The sequence below is a fragment of the Bos indicus x Bos taurus genome, chromosome 13 (assembly GCF_003369695.1).
Source record: "Bos indicus x Bos taurus breed Angus x Brahman F1 hybrid chromosome 13, Bos_hybrid_MaternalHap_v2.0, whole genome shotgun sequence".
In the NCBI taxonomy this organism is placed as follows: domain Eukaryota; kingdom Metazoa; phylum Chordata; class Mammalia; order Artiodactyla; family Bovidae; genus Bos; species Bos indicus x Bos taurus.
The window spans coordinates 19070861-19078257 of NC_040088.1; positions in this window are offsets into that span (position 1 = coordinate 19070861).

The following is a 7397-nucleotide window of genomic DNA, read 5'->3' on the forward strand; positions in this document are numbered from 1 at the left end:
TTTTAATTGAAGTATAGTTGACTTACAACATTCTATAAATTCCATAGGGCTTATATAATATAGAACTATATAAAAACTATACTGTATGTAGAATGTAGTAAATATTTTTATACATTACAAAATGATCATCACAAAAAGCCTAGTTACCATCTGTCACCATACTAAGTTATTAGAGTATTACTAACTATATTCCTTGTGCTGTATATTACATCCCCATGACTTACTTATAACTGGAATTTTGTACCTCTTAATTTCCGTCATCTGTTTTAGTCTCCCCCCGACCCCACCTCCCCCATGGCAACCACCAGTTTGTTCTCCGTGTCTATGAGTCTGTTTCTGTTTTGTTATATTTGTTCATTTGTTTTGTTTTTAGGTTCCACATATAAGTGAAATCACATGGTATTTGTCTTTTTCTGACTTATTTCATTTAGCATAATACTGTCTAGGTCCATTCATATTTTTACAAAGGGCAAGATTTTATTCTTTTGTGTGACTGATATTCATATATATATATATATATATATATATATATATACACACACACACCCCACATCTTCTTTATCCATTCATCTGTTGATGGACATTTAGGTTGCTTCCGTATCTTGACTATTCTAAATAATGCTGCATAGAGTATAGGCATGCATATCAGCATGTATATATCTTTTCAAATTAGCATTTTTGTTTTCTTCAAATAAATACCCAGAAATGGAACTGCTAGACCTTAAGGGAGTTCTATTTTGAATTTTTTGAGAAATCTTTCATACTGTTTTCCACAGTGGCTACATCAATTTACATTCCCACCAACAGTATACAGGGGTTTCCTTTTCATCACAGCCTCGCCCACATTTATTTGTTGTCTTTTTGATGATAGCCATTCTGACATGTATGAGGGAATATCTCATTGTTTTGATTTGCATTTCCTGATGATTAGTGATGCTGAGCATCTTTTCATGTGTTTGTGTGTTATCTATATGTCTTCTTTAGAAAAATGCCTATTTATGACTTCTGTCTATCTTTTAATTGGGTTGTTTTCTTGATGTTGAGTTGATGTTGGATAATTAATCTCTTATCAGATATATTATTTGCAAATATCTTCTCCCATTCAGTAGATAGCCTTTTCATTTTGTTGATAGTTTCCTTCTCTGTACAAAAGCTTTTTAGTTTGATGTAATCCCCCCCGCCTTTTTTTTTTTTTGCTTTTGTTTCCCTTGCCTGAGACATATCCAAAAAAATATTGTTAAAACCAATATCAAAGAGCATACTATGTTTTCTTCTAGGAGTTTTATGGTTTCTAGTCTTATGTTTATATGGTATGATAAAGTTCACTTATTATTTCTAATAGTTTTTTGATGGTGTCTTTATACTTTTCTATAAATAGATTCTATATCATGTCATCAATGGACAGTGACAGTTTTACTTCTTCTTTTCCAACTTGTATTCCTTTTGTTTGGTTGTCTGATTGCTGTGGCTAGAACGTCTGATACTATGTTGAATAAAAGTGGCGAGAGTGGGCATCCTTGCCTTTTTCCTTATCTTAGAGGAAATGCTTTCAGCTTTTCATCACTGAGTATGAAATTGATGGTAGATTTGTCATATATGGCCTTTATTATGTTGAGATATGTTCTATCTATACCCACTTTAAGAGTCTTTGTCATAAGTGGATGTTGAATTTTTTTTGATAGGCAAGAAATAGACATTAATATAGGACCCTATGATGGATACAAATAGGCAGGCAAGAGGGCTCTACCCCAAGAACTAAGTGGGCCACATTTTTATAATCGAAGAAGTGGGGAGAGGGAGAAGACCACCTTATTCCTTTTCCTTTGTAAAGATGTTTTAGGAAAATGATGCACAAGAGGGATGGTCATGTCCTAGGTCTCAGGTAAGTTCCTGGGACAGGCCACCAATTGAAGTCCTTGGCTTCAATTCAAGAGCGAGCCATAGTAAAGTGAAAGAGATAGATACACACTCTACAGACAGGATATAGTCCCTCTCAAAAGATGAGAGAAGCCCTGGGAGAAACACGCCCCACAGATAGATTGTGGGCAGTCTTAGAAAGTGAGAGCAGCCAGATAGGTGTTGAATTTTGTCAAACAGTTTTCCTGCATCTATTGAGATCATCATATGGTTCTATTTTTCAGTTTGTTAATATGTGTATCACACTGATTTATGGATATTGAGCCATTTCTGGGATAAATTCCACTTCATCGTGGTGTATGAACTTTTAGTAAGACCTGACTGGAAGTTGGGGAATGACAGCATCTAGAAACTAACAGCTGCCATTAGCTGTGGCTGCTCATAGAACCAGAATCCATCCCACTCATTATTCAGAGCTTCTTTGTGGCCAAGGCTAACTCACCCCCACACTCTGGGATACCCTTGATCATCAGTCAACATACTGGATTCTAGACCAGAGAGAAGAAGCAAAGCCCTTTCCTAAATCCTATTCTCTTCCCCAATTTACAGAGTGGCATTTTTAAAATTAAAGTATAGTTGATTTACAATATTATACTATTTAGGTGTACAACAGAGTGATTTAATATTTTTAGGAGTACCACATAATGATTTGATATTTTTATACATCACAAAGTGATCACCAAAGAAAGTTGTATTTTTCAGGAATTTATTAGCATAAAGTTGTTTTTTCTTATCCCTGATACTACTTACCTATGCCCTGATTAGTCTTGCCAGAGATTTTAAGTTTTATTATTCGTTTTTCAAGAACAAACTTTTGACTTGGTTGTTACTGTTAATTGTTATGTGTATTTTCTACTATCCTAATGTTGGCTTTTATTATTTTCCTTTTAAAAAATTCTTTCACATTTTATTACTAATCAGGTACTTTTTCATTGAAATGTAATTTACAGTATGATACTAGTTTCAAGTGTACTGCATAGTGATTCAGTATTTTCTGTTGTTTTCTTCCTCCTACTTTCTTTGAGTGATTCTGATGAGGTTGTCTATCACTGTGGCATAATCTCGTGTGAGGGTATCTTCCGTTTGCTCCTCTGGAGGTCCGCTCCACCTTCTCTCCCCCATGAGGGTGGATTGTTCTCTGCTCTTGTGGTCCTGTATGAACTACACCAATGGGTTCACTTTTTCCCTGGCTTCTACTTGGGTTCAGTCAGTGAGGTGTCTGGGCAGGAGACTGGCGAAAGGAAGTAGAATGAGGTCATGATATTTATTCCCACGGCTTTCTTCCAGCGGGGGTGCTTCAGGCTAACTAGTCTCTCAGTTGAAGGTCACTGTTTCTCTCAACTTCTTTTCAGGTGATGGTAACCTTTCCGTTCCCTTATTCTTTCAGGCTAGGTATGGTAATGGCTATGCTAGTACTAGCCCCAGATTACTACGCTATCCCTTGAGGTTCTCTTATACTCTGCCCAAATACCTTTGTAAATAGTCTTTTTACTAAACCCTCCTCTCATCCTTCTAATTTGAGTGAGCTGTATGTTTCTTCTCAGGTGCCTAACTGTTATATCTAGAGACCATTCCGACTGGTACATGTTTTTAATTTAAAGTCTAAAGTTAATTGTTCTTTTTATACCTCTCCCAAATAAGAGAAAAACATTAGATTAACAAGGTTGCAGGATATAAGATCAATATACAAAAATCAATTTACTTCTGTACATTTGCAATTAACAATATAGAAATGAAATTAAACATCTCCACTTATAACAGCATAAAAGAAAATTATTTGGGAGTAAATTTAACAAAAATACAAGAAGATTTGTACACTGAAAACTACAAAACATTGTTAAAAGTTTAAAGATCTAAGTAAAGGGAAAATATTTCCATCTTCATGGGTTAAAAGACATAATATTGTTAAGATGGCATTTGTACCAAAATTAGTCTGCAGATTCAATGGAATCTCTATCAAAACCCAGTTGCCTTTTTTAGAGAATTGGACAAGCTGATCTTAAAAGTCATATAGAAAGTCAAGGGACCGGGAATAGTCAATACAATCTTAAAAAAGAACAAAGCTGGAGGATTCACTCATAATGATTTTAAAACTTACTACAAATAATAATAATAATCAAGAAAGTATGGTGCTGGCATTAAGGGTGGACATATAAATTAATGGAATAGAACTGAGAATGCAGAAATAAACCTTCATGGTCAATTGATTTTTGAAAAAGGTGCCAAGGCAATCCAGTGGGGAACATTTTTAACAAATTATGCTGGCACAACTGGATATCTACTTGCATAAGAAAGATTTTGTACTACTATTTAATACCATATAAAAAACTAACTCTGTGAATCAAAGACCTAAATAGGAGCTAAAACTATAAAAATCTTTGGAGAAAACATACATTTTTGTGACCTTGGATTAGGCAGTGGCTTCTTAGAAGACACCTCAAAGCACATGTAAACAAAGAAAAACAGATAAATTGGATTTTCTAAAAATTAAAAACTCTGTGCTTCAAAGGACACTATAACTAAAATGAAAAGACAGCCTACAGAATGGGAGAAAATATTTGCAAATCAAATAGTTGGTGAGGGTTTCATATCCGGAATATATAAAGAACTTTTACAACTCAACAGTAAAGACAATACAATGAAAAAATGGGCAAAGGAGATAGACATTTCTCCAAAGAAGTATACAGATGGCCAACAAGCGCATGAAAAGATTTAACATCATTAGTCGTTCAGGAAATGCAAATCGAAACCACAATAAGATACCACTTCATGCCCACTAGGACACGGTGTCTTAGTCTATTTGGGCTGCTATAATAAGTTACCACAAACTAATTTGAAGTTAGTTATGAATGAAAGTGTGGGAGAATTTTTCATTTTTGGCAACATTGCCATAACTTTCAACTGAGTTTTGGTTAGGAATTTGCAGTGTGGTTTTTTCAGACGGTTCATAATCAGGAATATCTTGAACGTGTGAAAAATGTAGCATTTTTACTGAAATAGTTCAAATTGTCCTTAAATGGACTGTTTTCATGCTACAAAAATTGAGAATGAGAAGGTGAAAATATAGGAAGAATGAATAGTGATATTGGGAAAAGTACTTAACGTTAGCAGACAATGGCTTTATTTGTGCCTCATTAAGAAGAAAGGGTAGGTACTTGTGTGGTGGCTCAGTGGTAAACAATCCACTTGCTAGCGCAGGAGACGTGGGTTGGACCCCTGGTCTGAGAAGATCCCACATGCCTTGGAGCAATTAAACCTGTGTGCCACAACTGTGCTCTGAAGCCCAGAAACTGCAACTACTGAGCCCTTGCGCCACAACCACTGAAGCCCGCATGCCCTAGAGCTGGTGCTCCACAAGAGAGGCCACTGCAGTAAGAAGCACTCACACCACATCTAGAGAGCAGCCCAGCTCTCTGCAGCTAGAGAAAAGCCCACACATGAGGGAAGACCCAGGACACCAAAACAAGGGTAAGTTAGTAAGACAGCATTTTAAAAATATGACTTTATCAAATGTACAAAACCAAAAGTGACATGTACTAATGCATTATTTGTAATGATACTCTTGCCAATGAAAGCATCAATAAGCCAGCAATATTAAAAAGATGCATTGGAGAAGGAAATGGCAACCCACTCCAGTGTTCTTGCCTGGAGAATCCCAGGGACGGGGGAGCCTGGTGGGCTGCCGTCTATGGGGTCACACAGAGTCGGACACGACTGAAGTGACTTAGTAGTAGTAGTAGTAAAAAGATACTTGGAAACATGACATGCTGAATCAGTCCCTTGAATATTTTCAAAAAAAGAAAAGTATATATAATGTGATGGGACAGATTTTTCTGTGCCATGATGTAGCTATCAATGAGAAATCCTTATTATCATTGTATTGGATTGTATATTTGGTGCCAAAAGGGAAAACTGCTTACAAGGCTCCTGAAAAAATAAGAAACTGTTCTTCTGGCATATATATATTTTGCTTTTGTTTTTCTTCCAGTTTTATTGAGATATAAATTGACACACAGCACTGTATAATGATTTGATTTACATAACATGATGAAATGATTTTCACAGTAAGTTTAGTGAACATGAATCATCTCATATAGATACAAAATTAAAGAAATAGAAATAAATATTTCCTCATGATGAGAACCCTTATGATTTATTCTCTTAACTTTCATATATATAGCAGTGTTAATTATATTTATTATGTTGTACATTACATGCCTAGTATCTATTTATCTTATAACTGAAAGTTTGTACCTCTTGACTACTTTCATCCAATTCCCAGCCCCCTCACCCTGCCTCTAGTAACCATAAATCTGATCTCTTTTTCTGAGTTTCTTTTTGAAGTACAACTGACCTGTGTACACTGTGTTAGTTCCTGTTACACAACATAGTAATTCGATATTTCTAGACATTGCAAAATGATTACCTCAATAAGTCTAGTTACAGTCTGTCCCTGTAAAAGACATTACATAATTATTTATTTTATTAAAAAACTTATTTTGGCCTTGCTGCACAGCATGCAGGCTCTTAGTTCCTGGACCAGGGATTGAACCTGCGTCTCCTGCATTTGAAGCACAAGGTCTTAACCACTGGACCGCTCGGGAAGTCCCCATAATTATTGACTATATTCCCCACACTGGACATTTCATACCCGTGACTCATTTCTTTTGTAACTTGAATTCTGTAACTCTTAATCTCCTTCATCTCTTTCCTGCCCCCACCCCTGACTCCCTTCCCCTCTGCAACCACCTGTTTGTTCTCTGCATCTCACCCTGTTTCTGTTTTGTTATGTTCCTTTGTTTTGGTTTTTAGATTCCACATATAATTGGCACCCCACTCCAGTACTCTTGCCTGGAAAATTCCATGGACGGAGGAGCCTGGTAGACTGCAGTCCATGGGGTCGCTAAGAGTCGGACATGACTGAGCGAGTTCACTTTCACTTTTCACTTTCATGCATCGGAGAAGGAAATGGCAACCCACTCCAGTGTTTTTGCCTGGAGAATCCCAGGGACGGGGGAGCCTGGTGGGCTGCCGTCTATGAGGTTGCACAGAGTCAGACATGACTGAAGTGACTTAGCAGCAGCAGCCTAAGTAAAATCATAGAGCATTTTTCTTTCTCTGACTTACTTCACTTAGCATAATACCTTCTAGGTTCATCCAAGTTATCACAAATGGCACTATTTCATTCTTTTTTGTGGCTGGGCAATATATATTTATACCACATACTCTATCCATTCAGCTATTGATGGGCACTTAGGTTGCTTCTGTATCTTGGCTGTTGTAAATAATGCTGCAGTGACCACAGGAGTGCATATCTTTTTTAATTAGTGTTTTTATTTTCTTTGGATAAATACCCAGGAGTGAAACTACTGAATTGTACGGTAGTTCTATTTTTAACTTTTTGGAGGAATCTCTATACTGTTTTCCATAGTGGCTGCATCAACTTACATTTCCACCAATAATGCAAAAGGGTTCTCTTT